General features: G+C 35.3%; 1 pseudogene across 1 annotated transcript; it reads right to left on the minus strand.

Moving 5' to 3' along the window:
• Nucleotides 1–10,069: 10,069 nt before the first annotated feature.
• Nucleotides 10,070–12,767, minus strand: LOC148603796 (sarcoplasmic calcium-binding protein pseudogene; annotated as a pseudogene). Its single transcript, XR_015916667.1, has 2 exons — nucleotides 11,757–12,767; nucleotides 10,070–10,745 (listed from the first exon to the last, which is right to left on the minus strand). The product of XR_015916667.1 is annotated as a sarcoplasmic calcium-binding protein pseudogene (transcript).
• Nucleotides 12,768–14,339: the final 1,572 nt, after the last annotated feature.

A 14,339-nucleotide genomic window follows, 5' to 3' on the forward strand; every position in this document is an offset into this window, starting at 1 on the left:
AAAAATGTGTGAAATATCCAAACTTAAAACTGAATATTTGTTTCACAAAGGATGACATTCATCCATTACTTATTTGTTAAAGCATGTTCTCTTTCCATATTCACCTGTAATGACGGCGCCCATATTTAGCATTTTCAGCAACCTTATGATACCCCAGCATCTCAATGCTCCCAAGTTTATCAAAGTAATGTCGCCTTTTTTTTTTAAATAACGTAGAGAGTTAATTCTTGAGGTTGATTCTAACATAATGAGTAAACCATTCATCTTCGAACTGTGTTTGAAAATTTCTTCCAGAGGTTTTTGAGACATGTCTTCGAGACATTTTTCGAACAAAATTGATATGAAAATTTGAGAAAAGATATTTTTTAAGGCAAACTGAAGTAATCTACCCTTAAAAATTCATCCGTTATGTTTGTGCTGTTATACAATTTGATCATCGCACCATATTGGTGTTTGTTTCCTTTCATATAAATGGGTGACACTTCACAAAAGTCATATTCTTTGGTAGCATTGTGTCATTAATATATATTTTTCCTTCTCAACAACTGTTGCACTCCTTCAACTTAGGAATTCTGTGGAGAAACTTTACAATTGACACATCGGATGGGTCCACATCTATAATTGTACATCCTTTATTGTTTATTAAGAACTGGCCCTATTCTGTGAACGGGAGTTTGTGGGTGGTTTGTTAGTTTGTTGAATTGATTTAATGATCTTTGTTCTACAAACTTTATCTTTTTTTCATGGCCAAAATGATGATTAGAGAGTGCAAAAATGAAAAAATTAAAAATATGACATAAAAATCCAATTAATGGTATCGTGATACAGACTTTGGAAATTGTGATCGAAGACACAATGCGTTTCATCACGTTATTGATGTGTGCTGAAATAAGAAAAAAAAAACCATTCATGATTTAAAAGATATGACAATATGTAAACGCCATGATTTAAGTTCTAAACTATATATCTGGGGACGATTACTCTGCAAAAAATGGGTATAAATGCACCAATAGTGTTTGCCAAACCAGAATATGTTCATGACCCTGAATTTATGACCTTTTCATGAGCAACTCGGCGGGTGTTTCTAGAAAAAATGCAGAGGACGCTTACCCTACCGGTGCACCTGCTCCATGCCCCCAGTTTTTAATGGAGTCCGAGTTGTTTATTTGCATTTGTTGCTTTGTAGGTATGATTTTATTTACTTTATGTTCTTTGTTGTGTTTGTCTGTTTTCCATGTCTGGTCTTTGTCCCCTGATATAACATTCTTTTGGTTACCGCTATAACCTTGGTTCCCTTGATTACTCTTTCATACCCTGTCAGTGACATCCGGTGTGCAAAGTAATCCAGTAAACGACTTGATAATGATTTGAAAATCACACCTTATCAATTATGTTCAATCATTAAATGTAAAACTGCTAAAAATCCTATACTGTTATACTTTCATCGTCAATTAATTGGCGTAAGTTAAACATGTTATAAAACAGAATATGATTTGTAACAGATCAATGCAATCCACAATAACAAAATTATGAAAACAAATAACCATGTTACTTGACCAACACTTACAGATCGATGGTAAAGGAAAACTATTGACCACACTATGCTACAAACGCGATTACTTTTCCTTTCGTATTGTCAACTTTCCTTTGATCTGTGGCAATATCCATTCAACATCTGCGTAACTAATACGTTTTACCAGAGCTTGCCGTAACTACGCAGATTTGTACAGGATTATGTTGCTACAAGATTGGAGTCATCACTTCAAAATTTTATGTTCGTCTTCGTGAATTCTTGGATCGTTCCGGTGTATCCATCTGCACCATGAGAACCGATTTGTTAAACCTGTCAAGGTTTGACAAATTAAAAATAATATAAAAGTTGCAGAACATTTCCATAACAAACGAACTTTTTTTTCTCTAACAACGGTCATACAATTATTTCGTGCATTTTTTACGTAAATATTTATCAAAATATAGCCCGGACCCTATTATAGATCTGCCCTGCATACCTGTAAATTATATTCATAACGAAACTTAATTGCATAAGTAGGTTTAGGGTTAGTCAATATAACGTACATGTATGTTCATAGCAAATATACCTCACAGTCTTGAAGCATCTGCTTGCATGTCTTGTGACATAAATGCAATGTCTTGAGACAGGTCTTAATTCTTTCGTGACATGGAAATAATAATGTCTTCGAGACATACTTTTTTCGTGCCCTGAAGACATGATGCCAGAAAAATGATCAGGAGCCTCCAAAATGGATCTTAAACTTATTTAAGTGAATTGGACCATGCCATGTCTTGAAGAGACGGCAATGTGTCAAAGTGCATCAGGAAAACAATACCCATTAATAAAGCTGTCTTATAGATTTAGGCTTGATTTTGACACAGTTCAGAAATGAAGAAAGGAAAAAGACTTCACGTGTTCTTGAAATACTTTATAATTAGCTGCGAGAAGTCTTACAAGAAAAGTCAAAGAAAATGGAAAGCAATTTTCATAGCATAACTGTTCATGATTGCTTGCTATTTTTATTTGGTTTATGGACAGTATGCTCATATCTGAAACTTGAATTAGGTGAAAATCAATTGGCATCTTGATGAAACTATTGAAAAAATGAATTTAAATCGTGTTCCTTCAAACATCCTTCTTTCGGAATCACCGGTCGCTACACTTCAAAAGTACGCACTTTATATTTAAAGAAGACTTTTAAACAATAATTGATTTTACTCTTTCATCATTAACCCAAAAAGATACATACTATATCTCGCAAGGTCGAAAAGTCTATTCATCCGAGCCTCAAAATGAATTCTGTTCTGATTCAGGAGGTACCCAATCATAAACACCTCGGAATAATTACTTTCTCTAGTAAAGGTCTGTGGCACGACCACATACACGCTGTTGTCGATAAGGCATATAGTCGTCTTAATATCCTTCGAAAATACCGGTTCACTCTTGACAGATATTCTTTAAAAAATATACATGTCGTATATTCGACCAATTATTGAGTATAGCGATGTCGTCTGGGACAGTAGTAGCATCGGTCTAGTAAACAAATTATAAGCTGTCCAAATTGAAGCAGCCAGGAATGTTACGGGAGGTACTAAACTTACTTCATAAGCTATATCCAGAAACGGGTTAGGAGAAATTGGTCGACAGAAGGGAATGTCATAAGTTTTTAATAAGATGGTTAACAAACGTGTACCACCATATTTACAAAACTTGATGCGTAATTCAGCCGAGGGCCGGCATACATACAACACTCGACATTCGAATAACTTAATTGTCACTTGAGTTCGTACCCAATTGTACAGTAATTGTTTTCTTCCATCGACTATTAAACTTTGGAACACTCTGCCAACGTCCGTTCGAAGTATCGATTCTATAACTATTTTTTAAAAAGCAGGTTATGAGGAAGACAAATAGCCACCGATTTATTACTATGCAGAAGACCAAAAAGGTCAAGTGATACACGCCCGCTTGCGAATGCACTGTGCCTCGCTATCGGAACACTTATATGCTCTTAATTTGGTCGATTCTCCCCTCTGTTCATGTGGACAAACCGAGACTACAACCCATTTCTTATTGTTTTGTAACCGATACATAAATTTGAGACAAAATACTTTTCTGTCCGTTCCATTGACTTGATATGCACTTCAAAAGCTGTTATAATTGTATTTTTTCTCTTTTCTAAAATTGTATTGTTTTTTTTTCCTACTCACTACTTCCTTTTCAATTTCTGTAAAACCATATATTGCATAATTCAACGTACGTATTTTTGCGTAATCTAGCAAATTAGCAACTCGAACTCCACATAAAACTAGGATCATGGACCAGGTGCACCGGTATGGTAAGCGTCCTCTGCTTTTCAAGAAAAACCCACCGAATTGCTCATAAAAAGTCAAGTCCGGGGTAGGCAAACGAGGAAAAGAAAACTGGGACACGTTGAATACTGTGAAAGTACTATTGTTCGTGGGGATACAATACTCGAGGGTTTCGTGGGTAGGCCAAACCACGAAATATGGTTCCCAACGAATAGTAGATTCCTATTTAATGTATATACTGAAACTTTAAACAACGAATTCAAGAATCCATGAACTTGTGTTTCTTCCCTGATCCACGAAAATTGGTATCCACGAATAAAAGTACTTTCACAGTAAATCAGTTTTCATGGTGCAGATGGATACACCATAACGATCCACGAGTTCATGATGACGACCATAAAACTTCTGTAGTGATGACTTCAATCTTGTAGCAACATAGACCTGTTCCAGAAGCCGAACTGTAAGAAGTCTAGCGCGATACAAAAAGTCTACGTAGTTACGACAAGCTCTGGCATGACGTATGAGTTGTGATATGAACACTCCATCTGCAGGTGCTGAAGGGATGTTGCTACAGATGAAAGGAAAGTTGACAATTCTGAATGAAAAGTCATCACGTTTGTCGTAAAGTTTGGTAAATAGTTGTTTTCTTTTACCATCGATCTCTAAGTGTAGGTCAAGATTTGGGGCTGACTTCACAGTGTCTATAGTATCCTTTATCTTTATTTTTTGGGTAGGTGCAATGTATCAAATCCCCGGAACTAGGATTGTTTAACGATAATACGGCATCAATATAGCGGAAACTGAGATTTAAGGATCCAGCTAAACGATGTTCTTTCTTCTGAATCAGATCAGCTATAAAGTCAGCCTCATAAGAGTGTAGGAATAGGTCAGCAAGTAGAGGAGCACAATTTGTTCCCATTGGAATGCCGACTGTTTGTCAAAAAACGCGTCCACCACACTGGACAAATATGTTGTCGATAAAAAATTCCAGCAGTTTGAAAACATCTTCTGTATATTTGGAAGATGATTTGGAATTATTGTTTACAAAGTATGAGGGGTTCTACCAAGAACTAAGTAATTATATCTAGGTGTATCATTTTTATTAGAAACAACAATGTATGATGTTTTTGAGTCGGAGTTTTAACTGAAGATGAGGAATAGAAGTATACAGTGTTTTAATGTTATTACATTCTTATAATAATCTTAAATTGAGGGTCTCCAAAAGATCTTTCGATTTTTGCAGGATCCACATTGAAATAATTCCACTACAGGAGTAACATGTGTTGTGGTAAGACTGGAGACCCTCTTTGACAGCTGTGAGTATAGAAGTTATAAGTTTTGAAAGAGGTTTGGTGGTACATTTTGCAGATCCAGCTATGTAGTGTTCTTTGTATGGATTCTTGTGGATTTTAGGAATCAAGTATATCATCGGTAAATCACAATCATCATCTTTGACTCTCCTATAAAGAGTTTATGGCAGTATAGATCTTATCACTGCTATTATTTTCTACGTCTACTTCTGATAATAAACATTTGATGAAATACGTTTTGCAGACAAAAGCAATGTTATTTTGAATTCGTCTGCTGGAATGACAACATATCTTTCATATATAGTAGACAATGTTTTTGCTACATTGGGGTCTTTGTAAACTGATGAAGCATTGGCATTCATTGGCCTACTCAAAACTTTCAGTCGTTTTAAAATTAAAGACCTCAAGGCCTTTATCAACTCTGACAGAGAATCAATGTCTTCTTGTTCTCGTTTGATCCTTTTCTTGCGTAGTCCTCCACTGCATTAATGAGAACTTTAAAGTAATAGTTCCAATTTATGGAGCGTGGTTCAAGATATTTAAGAACTTTAGAAAGGATATTACGTAGAGATTCTTTTTCGATGATGTTTAAATCTCCCGTTACGACGTGACCGGAATGGATATATTTGAATGGAGAGTTTTTGCAAGAACAGTCAAAAAGTCAGTATCCAATACCTTCAATATCATCTGATTTATGATGTCCCCACACTTCTCATGTATAACTTTCTATACTTGATACATAAGCATCTAACAATAAACATGATTTAAACAACCATCATGAATATTTTGCTATAGAAACTAAACACAGCTATCGGATAATGGTAGATTAGGATATCTATATGGCTTAAGGAAAAAAGCGTATGGATTATATCTATTTCTATCGCATCTCGGTTACAGACCACCAATTCAACCAATGAGCATTTGGAACGTACGCAAAAATAGTCCTACGCAGAAATTACCCCTGTTCCTCATAGTGCTGTGAAAAAAGTTCTCATCTTATTTAAAAAATTTAAACAGTTTCTGAAAGGAAAAACATTTCTGTACATTTTATAGGTGCATTTTGCTTCTTGTGATGTGAAGCCTAATCTCCATAATGATTTTTAAATATAACCCTATCTTGTGAAAACACTGGGATTTCCCATGCTATTTATAGACCCTTCACTTCCGGTGACCAGTACTGCACTGCAAGTCTGCTAACCCCACATGCCATTCTGAGGATTGTGAGCTGACATATGTAGAATCATGCTGATATATAGTCATCTGCAGGTTAAAGTTAAGGTAAAGTCCAGAGAAGCCATTGAATATTGTGAAATTAGCATAGAAGCCTATGGGAAGTGGAATTAGTGGTTTTTAGCCTTAAGTTGAAGCCATGGCAAAATGAAAAGTTTCTTGAAATAGCTTTAAACTACTTGAAGATCTTGTTAACTTTGCCATGAGAGGAATACACTACAAAAATCCTTCAAAATATGCATTTTTTTAAGTTATAGGTCCAAATTATGGAAAATTGGTCTTTTTGGCTGATTTTTATGTCCTATCTTTTAAAAAGTGTAGAAAATTTAGTAAAAATATCAAATATTAAACTTTGAGGGCTATATTTACCTAAATATGGTAGTAATAAGCACTTGAAATCAAGTTTTGTGTAGATTTGAGCAAAAATTAGGTTAGAAATGAGGAAAAACTCACTTTCATTACTGCGGTTAAGGCCATATAAGCATTCCCCTATGGCAACATGGAAAATCCATTTTTGAGCACTTTTTTTGCTTTAGGTGCCCTTTACTGGTCATGTTTTAATGTGAAAACACTGTATTTACAAATTTAAAGCCAAATATATCACCTTTTGTGAAAATTTAAAGATTTAGGATTTTTGACATGTGATCAAGAAAAAGGGGGAGGCATGTCAGAAATAAATTTTTAAAAATAGACCAATTTCTCAGAAAATGATTACTTTTAAAATTATTTCTTCATTAATATTGTTAAAAAACAAGTTGTGATTGATATTTTTTATTTGAAAAGTCAGAAAAAGTTCTTTGCAAATATTTAATGCATTTCAGTATGGTAGAATATTTTCACTTTTTTGCTCGCACAACTTGGTTACCCTATATTTAAAAATCAAATATTTAAAAAAGTGCTTGTCACATTCCACTGAAACTTTGCAAATGCATTCAGTATGTGTGTAGGAAGATACCTGTATAGTTATTTATTTTTTCTAAGACAAAAAGTGACTCTTTAGGTTACAGACCACCAATTCAACCAATGAGCATTTGGAACGTACGCAAAAATAGTCCAACGCAGAAATTACCCCTGTTCCTCATAGTGCTGTGAAAAAAGTTCTCATCTTATTTAAAAAATTTAAACAGTTTCTGAAAGGAAAAACATTTCTGTACATTTTATAGGTGCATTTTGCTTCTTGTGATGTGAAGCCTAATCTCCATAATGATTTTTAAATATAACCCTATCTTGTGAAAACACTGGGATTTCCCATGCTATTTATAGACCCTTCACTTCCGGTGACCAGTACTGCACTGCAAGTCTGCTAACCCCACATGCCATTCTGAGGATTGTGAGCTGACATATGTAGAATCATGCTGATATATAGTCATCTGCAGGTTAAAGTTAAGGTAAAGTCCAGAGAAGCCATTGAATATTGTGAAATTAGCATAGAAGCCTATGGGAAGTGGAATTAGTGGTTTTTAGCCTCTCTAAAGACAAGACGTCACAAATGCGTGACGTTACAATAAAGCACGGCAATCCGAACATTGACGCTGGGCATTATTTCTAACATACTTGGGGTTGCGAAGTGCTAATTCACATTAAGAAAAGATTGAAATTCGAGAAAATGAAATGAAAAATATGACATTAGAAAAAAGGAGCATTACAGTCAAAGTTGACTCTTTAAAGTCCATTAAATATCAAAATTTTCATCGTAGTTTTAAAGTTTTAAAAGTCCATCAATCACTATTTCCCAATTAAGCCATTTAACACTGTATCACTTTAACAAAGAAAAGTCCATTCAGTGCTAATCTTCGACCTTGTTGCACACTTGGCTGCTCGTGGGTCCAGTTGTTCAAAATGATCCTCGTGTATGGTCACTTCTAATGGGTACAATCGGTTGATCGGTCTTGACGTGAATACAGATTTTGTACGGATAATGGCAGATCTCGCTTATCCATCGTTGTCGTATTTAAGTTTTTTTCTACGACAGCTAATGTCAAATGAATTCTACTTGAATCATCGAAAATTTGAACGACATCACCAATATAAATGTTCAGTGTGTTTCTTCCACGGTATTTCTGCTGTTCTCTCGTCTCAGTCTATTCAAGAAATGTTCTATCATTTTAGCTTGACATTTCGAAAGTTAATTGACTCCTGCATGTGTAACATCGGGAGTACTATTATCTTCTTTAGAGTTCGAGTGCAGCAAAGTCCTGATCTTCCTCCCGTAAAGTAAGTCTGACGGTGTAAGCGGCCCCTCATGAAGCGGATCGGATGACACATAATAAGAGGTCGATCATTTAGCACTGCCTCGAATTCGGTGACGATTGTTCGTTAAACTTCGTAACTGAGTAGCCATCGACCTGAGACTTTTCGGATACATTTCTTGGTTAAGCCAATTAAGCGCTCCCAGTTGCCGCCAAACCATGGTCCTCTTTTTGGGTTGAACCTCCACGTAGTTCCACAATGATTTAAAGCCTTAAGAACAGCTGGTGTTTTGACCGTGCAACAAATGTGGTAGTATTATCGGAGATCATGACTTTCGGTATGTACTGGCGGCTGATGAATCGACGGAGTGCTAGTATAAACGACTCCTGCGATAGGTCTTTCACAACTTCCAAGTACACGGCTCGGGTGCTTGCGCAGGTAAATGTATGCATTCACTTCATGAATGTCCTTGGATCTTATGCTAATAGGACTGGAGACCCTTTTTGACAGCTATGAGTTGGTGGTACATATTGTATTTTTAGCTATGCAGCGTTCTTTGTCACCATCTTTGGAGAGACCAAATGCGGATAGGACGAATTTATTGTTTTTCAAAATATATTCTTTGGGGAATGTGGTGACAGTGTATAGGTCTTACTACTGTTGTTTTTTACACCCACTGCAGAAATATGCCTGCCCACACTCAACAGATGTTAGTCATTAAGGTGTCTTTGTGCCGTAAATATACTTTTTATTTTAAAGTTGAATTATTGAATAAGCACCATCTTTTTACTTATTACTTTTGTTATTTATTCCTTTCAGAGTTAAGGAATTTTTTACACTTGTTGAAGACCTTTCGGTGACCCCTAAAAGTATTTATTTATTTATTTTGTATTTAGGTTATGCGCTGGTGCATATGTTGCGTTTCCCCATATCCGTTCATTTTTCTATGGTTTTGACGAGATGTTACTCCTTAAATCAAATGTGCAAAGTATCGAAATTTGCAATAATTTTACGATATATATATATACTAGCTGACCGAGTGGTCTAGGGCGCTGGATTTTGTGCGGGCGGTGTTGCCATAGATGTCACAGCGGTACGAGTTTGAGTCCCGCGGAGGGAACGACCAGAAATTTGCATTGCAATTTTTACCTATAAAATTCAAATTGTTGGAACAGACCGAATAAACCGTAAAATTTGTGTACAAACGTATGTGCATTGTAATACAAATCAAACACTAATTAATATAGGTAAGTAACTGGTATTTATTTTTTTTTCTTGAGATTCGTTGATTAATGGTGTTATTTTTCCTGTTAAATCAGTATACTATAAATTGCTTTGATTATCTTTACTTAATGATTTTTCCCTAAAATGAATTCAGAAAAACTTAAGTATTTACTAATTATTATCATAATACATGTTGTTTAAATTCCTTGAAATTTCTTTTTTTTTTCAAAGTAAAACACTGAATAAAATGAAAGAAACTTAAACGTGCTCAATAAAATTTAGAGAAGATGTTAGTTACAGAGTTTATTATCTGGAAAGATATCTGTATATATACATAGTCCACACATGCAGTGAGTAATAGCAATTTCTATAGTTAAAGCATCATAAACAATTAATTTGTAAGACCTCTAAAAGTTTCTATACCCATTCTTTTAACTCGAAGGCCTGTTTGACGGGGTCGGGTTTGCTTGAATCTTCTGACGTGACAAAATTAATCCAAGCGTTTACAATGTCTCTGAGAGGAATTACTCCATCTTTAGGCCCCATTAAATCAAATGTTTTTCTGACAATAGGCTCGTTATCGTGTCCAAAAGCCTGGAAAGCAATTACAAATTCGTCTGGCTGAATTGAACGGTCGTGATTTGTGTCGAAAACGTCAAAAATTTCAGTGAAACATTTTGTAATGGTGTCTACGAATGCTGCCTTGTCTTTCTTATATTGGCTAGTGAGCTCTGCAAGAAAATTTGCTTCGGACATTTCTTTGCCTGGAGCTTTCAGTATATAGGTCATCCACCATTTTGCTATGGCGGCTTCGACAGCATCAGCCTCTTTATCAAGAAAATGATGAATGTTTATAAATTTCCTGCAGGACGCCTCGACATCTGCCATTGAAACAATGCCGTCGTGATTGGCATCCAACGATTTATACCAGAGTTTCCATTTTTGACAAAGGTATTCCATTTTTGTCTGAAAAAAAAATGTTTCCATGATAATTATTAAGCTATGTTGTTCACCTGATGACACTTTCTTTGTGACATGATCATACGAATGAGGTTATAAATAAAGTAAAAAAGTATATGTTATGAAGTTTCTCACGAGTTCTTTCATGAGTGCCACTAGACGCCCCTTACCAGTTACAAAGGCACACGGCACTGTAAGCGACCACGCCCCCTACCAGTTACAAAGGCACACGGCACTGTAAGCGACCACGCCCCCTACCAGTTACAAAGGCACACGGCACTGTAAGCGACCACGTCCCCCTACCAGTTACAAAGGCACACGGCACTGTAAGCGACCACGCTATTTGACATGCACTTTTACATAGGAAACTGACGAAGCCGGCGAGCCAGCCAATGCCTTTCAGTCAAAAGATGGTTTCTCCTGTATCTCAGAAAACATCGTTCACGTTGTGGTTTGCAGACGCTGTAAAATTGTTTATGTTTGCCAGACCTATCGGATGTTGGGTGATCGCTTGAAGAACATAAACAAAGCGTCTGCAAAGGAAATGATTGTTCAGTCGGTGAAAATTTTCGGGAGGCAAACCACAGAACAACATGAAAGTAAATGTCCTGTTGGAAACATTTTCCGGAGAAAAACAACGAAAGTTTCTAGAACAGCATATCATCATCTTTCTTGGAACTGCCCACCCCATAAGGATGAATGTCAAACACCGCATAATTTAGTCACTATAACCCGGTTTTCACTTGCTTCTCGTCAGTTCAATTAAAATTTTATATTTTTCATCTTGAACTTTACTCAAATTCTTAGCATTACAATGTCCTTGGTATTAAGTTAGATCTGTTTATTAGGAAAATAATGCTTCAGTTACATTTGGAATGTTATATAACAATGATATTCTATAAAAATAACACTATCAGTTTTCTAAACTTAATGTGTTACTGTAAAATATTGTATTGACAAAAAAGTGGAAATGGTGAATTGAAACCAATGCAACAAAATAAAAAAAATATTACATACTTTTAGAGATCGCTGTAAAGTCTTCCAAAAATGTAAACACAAACATTTACATAAGCTCTGAAAGTCCCCGGCAACAAAGGTAACAAAATCCACAGAAATCAGAACGATGATATTTCTTAAATTAGAACTAAAAGTGTAATATCTACATAATGAATAATGAATGAGTCAACATATCGTGACTTTGAACAGATGCATAACAGCTACAGTTGGGTTAAACTAGTTTTGATAAAGGCCTTAATTACCCTCTTTTACACCATAAAATTCGCTCAATAAAATACATCCAATTACCTCCATAATATGCCACAACATGCACAATATAGACAAAACGAGGTATCACTCATAGATTGTTTGCAGCTAGCTCAGACAGTATTAACGAATAGACTAGCAGTATTAAACTTATCGGTTTCTAAAATTCCAGTGGACTGAAATTAGGGTAGTAACGTCAAATACTAGATAATCAAGGTTTGATGCAGTGTAATACTATTGCTAAATAAAATACCCAGGAGTTATAACAACTTAGCCTACATAATTTATCAGTCGAGGTATATTCAGTCCTTGATAATATCATCACTACAGAAGCTTTAAGGTCGACATAACAGTCTGCTTTACCCATATGAAGTTTTAATCTCCCAGATGAGACAAGATATCATCAATTAGATTCGACTTCATACCAGATTGACTACCCACTAACTTGACACCTTCTAGACGCAGTGATGTAGCTCTTTGACGCAAGTCAAAGTATCTAGGTCTTAGAATTCACTACGGTTATCTGTTAAATTGTTAATCACACGCTACCCTGAGTGTGCGTTGAAATTACATTTTTTTTTATAGAATATAATGAGAATAGGTATGGTGTATATGTCAAAGTGACAATTATCTCACCAGGATGAAAATATCAGCCATCAATTGGTCTTCAATGAACAACGAGGGAATACTCATACAACAGGGCAGGCTGAAACCGGTCCCAAGATATTATAAACAGGAGCAGCGAAAACATCGCCTCAGTATGTACTAAAGAAACGTGAAAAATTAACTAAAAGTGATAACGAAATGATGTTCTATAAAAAATAACACTATCAATTTTCTAAACTTAATGTGTTACTGTAAAATATTGTATTGACAAAAAAGTGGAAATGGTGAATTGAAACCAATGCAACAAAATAAAAAAAAATATTACATACTTTTAGAGATCGCTGTAAAGTCTTCCAAAAATGTAAACACAAACATTTACATAAGCTCTGAAAGTCCCCGGCAACAAAGGTAACAAAATCCACAGAAATCAGAACGATGATATTTCTTAAATTAAAACTAAAAGTATAATATCTACATAATGAAAAATGAATGAGTCAACATATCGTGACTTTGAACAACAGATGCATAACAGCTTCAGTTGGGTTAAACTAGTTTTGATAAAGGCCTTAATTACCCTCTTTTACACCATAAAATTCGCTCAATAAAATACATCCAATTACCTCCATAATTTACCACAACATGCACAATATAGACAAAACGAGGTATCACTCATAGATTGTTTGCAGCTAGCTCAGACAGTATTAACGAATAGACTAGCAGTATTAAACTTATCGGTTTCTAAAATTCCAGTGGACTGAAATTAGGGTAATAACGTCAAATACTAGATAATCAAGGTTCGGTGCAGTGTAATACTATTGCTAAATAAAATACCCAGGAGTTATAACAACTTAGCCTACATAATTTATCAGTCGAGGTATATTCAGTCCTTGATAATATCATCACTACAGAAGCTTTAAGGTCGACATAACAGTCTGCTTTACCCATATGAAGTTTTAATCTCCCAGATGAGACAAGATATCATCAATTAGATTCGACTTCATACCAGATTGACTACCCACTAACTTGACACCTTCTAGACGCAGTGATGTAGCTCTTTGACGCAAGTCAAAGTATCTAGGTCTTAGAATTCACTACGGTTATCTGTTAAATTGTTAATCACACGCTACCCTGAGTGTGCGTTGAAACTACAATTTTTTTTTATAGAATATAATGAGAATAGGTTTGGTGTATATGTCAAAGTGACAATTATCTCACCAGGATGAAAATATCAGCCATCAATTGGTCTTCAATGAACAACGAGGGAATCTCATACAACAGGGCAGGCTGAAACCGGTCCCAAGATATTATAAACAGGAGCAGCGAAAACATCGTCTCAGTATGTACTAAATAACGTGAAAAGTAAACTAAAAGTGATAACGAAACAAGACATATAGAGACCAGAAATTACTGACTTGGGACAGGTGCAAAAAAAAAACGGGCGGGGTTAAAGTACTGTTCCTTGATCCCAACCCCCCCCTTTTAAAATCTGGCCACTGTGGTAAAATATTAAAAACCGCTTTTAAAATCTAAAGAACATATTTGCTATATGTTAACTTTTATCGCCTGATTTATTTCTTTGTGATATCAAGTATAAGATCAAATTCTCAAATTTTGAAAAAAATGTGTTTCTTGGTGATTTTTCGTTTCTTTTTATCAAACCGTGTCAATTTCGGGTATTGTCCACTATTTCCAAGTTAGGTACTACGTTTAGAACATGATATTTAGTTAAAA

The sequence above is a fragment of the Perna viridis genome, chromosome 11 (genome assembly GCF_037379345.1).
Source record: "Perna viridis isolate PV_CMFRI_1.1 ecotype Kerala chromosome 11, ASM3737934v1, whole genome shotgun sequence".
Classification (NCBI taxonomy): Eukaryota; Metazoa; Mollusca; class Bivalvia; order Mytilida; family Mytilidae; genus Perna; species Perna viridis.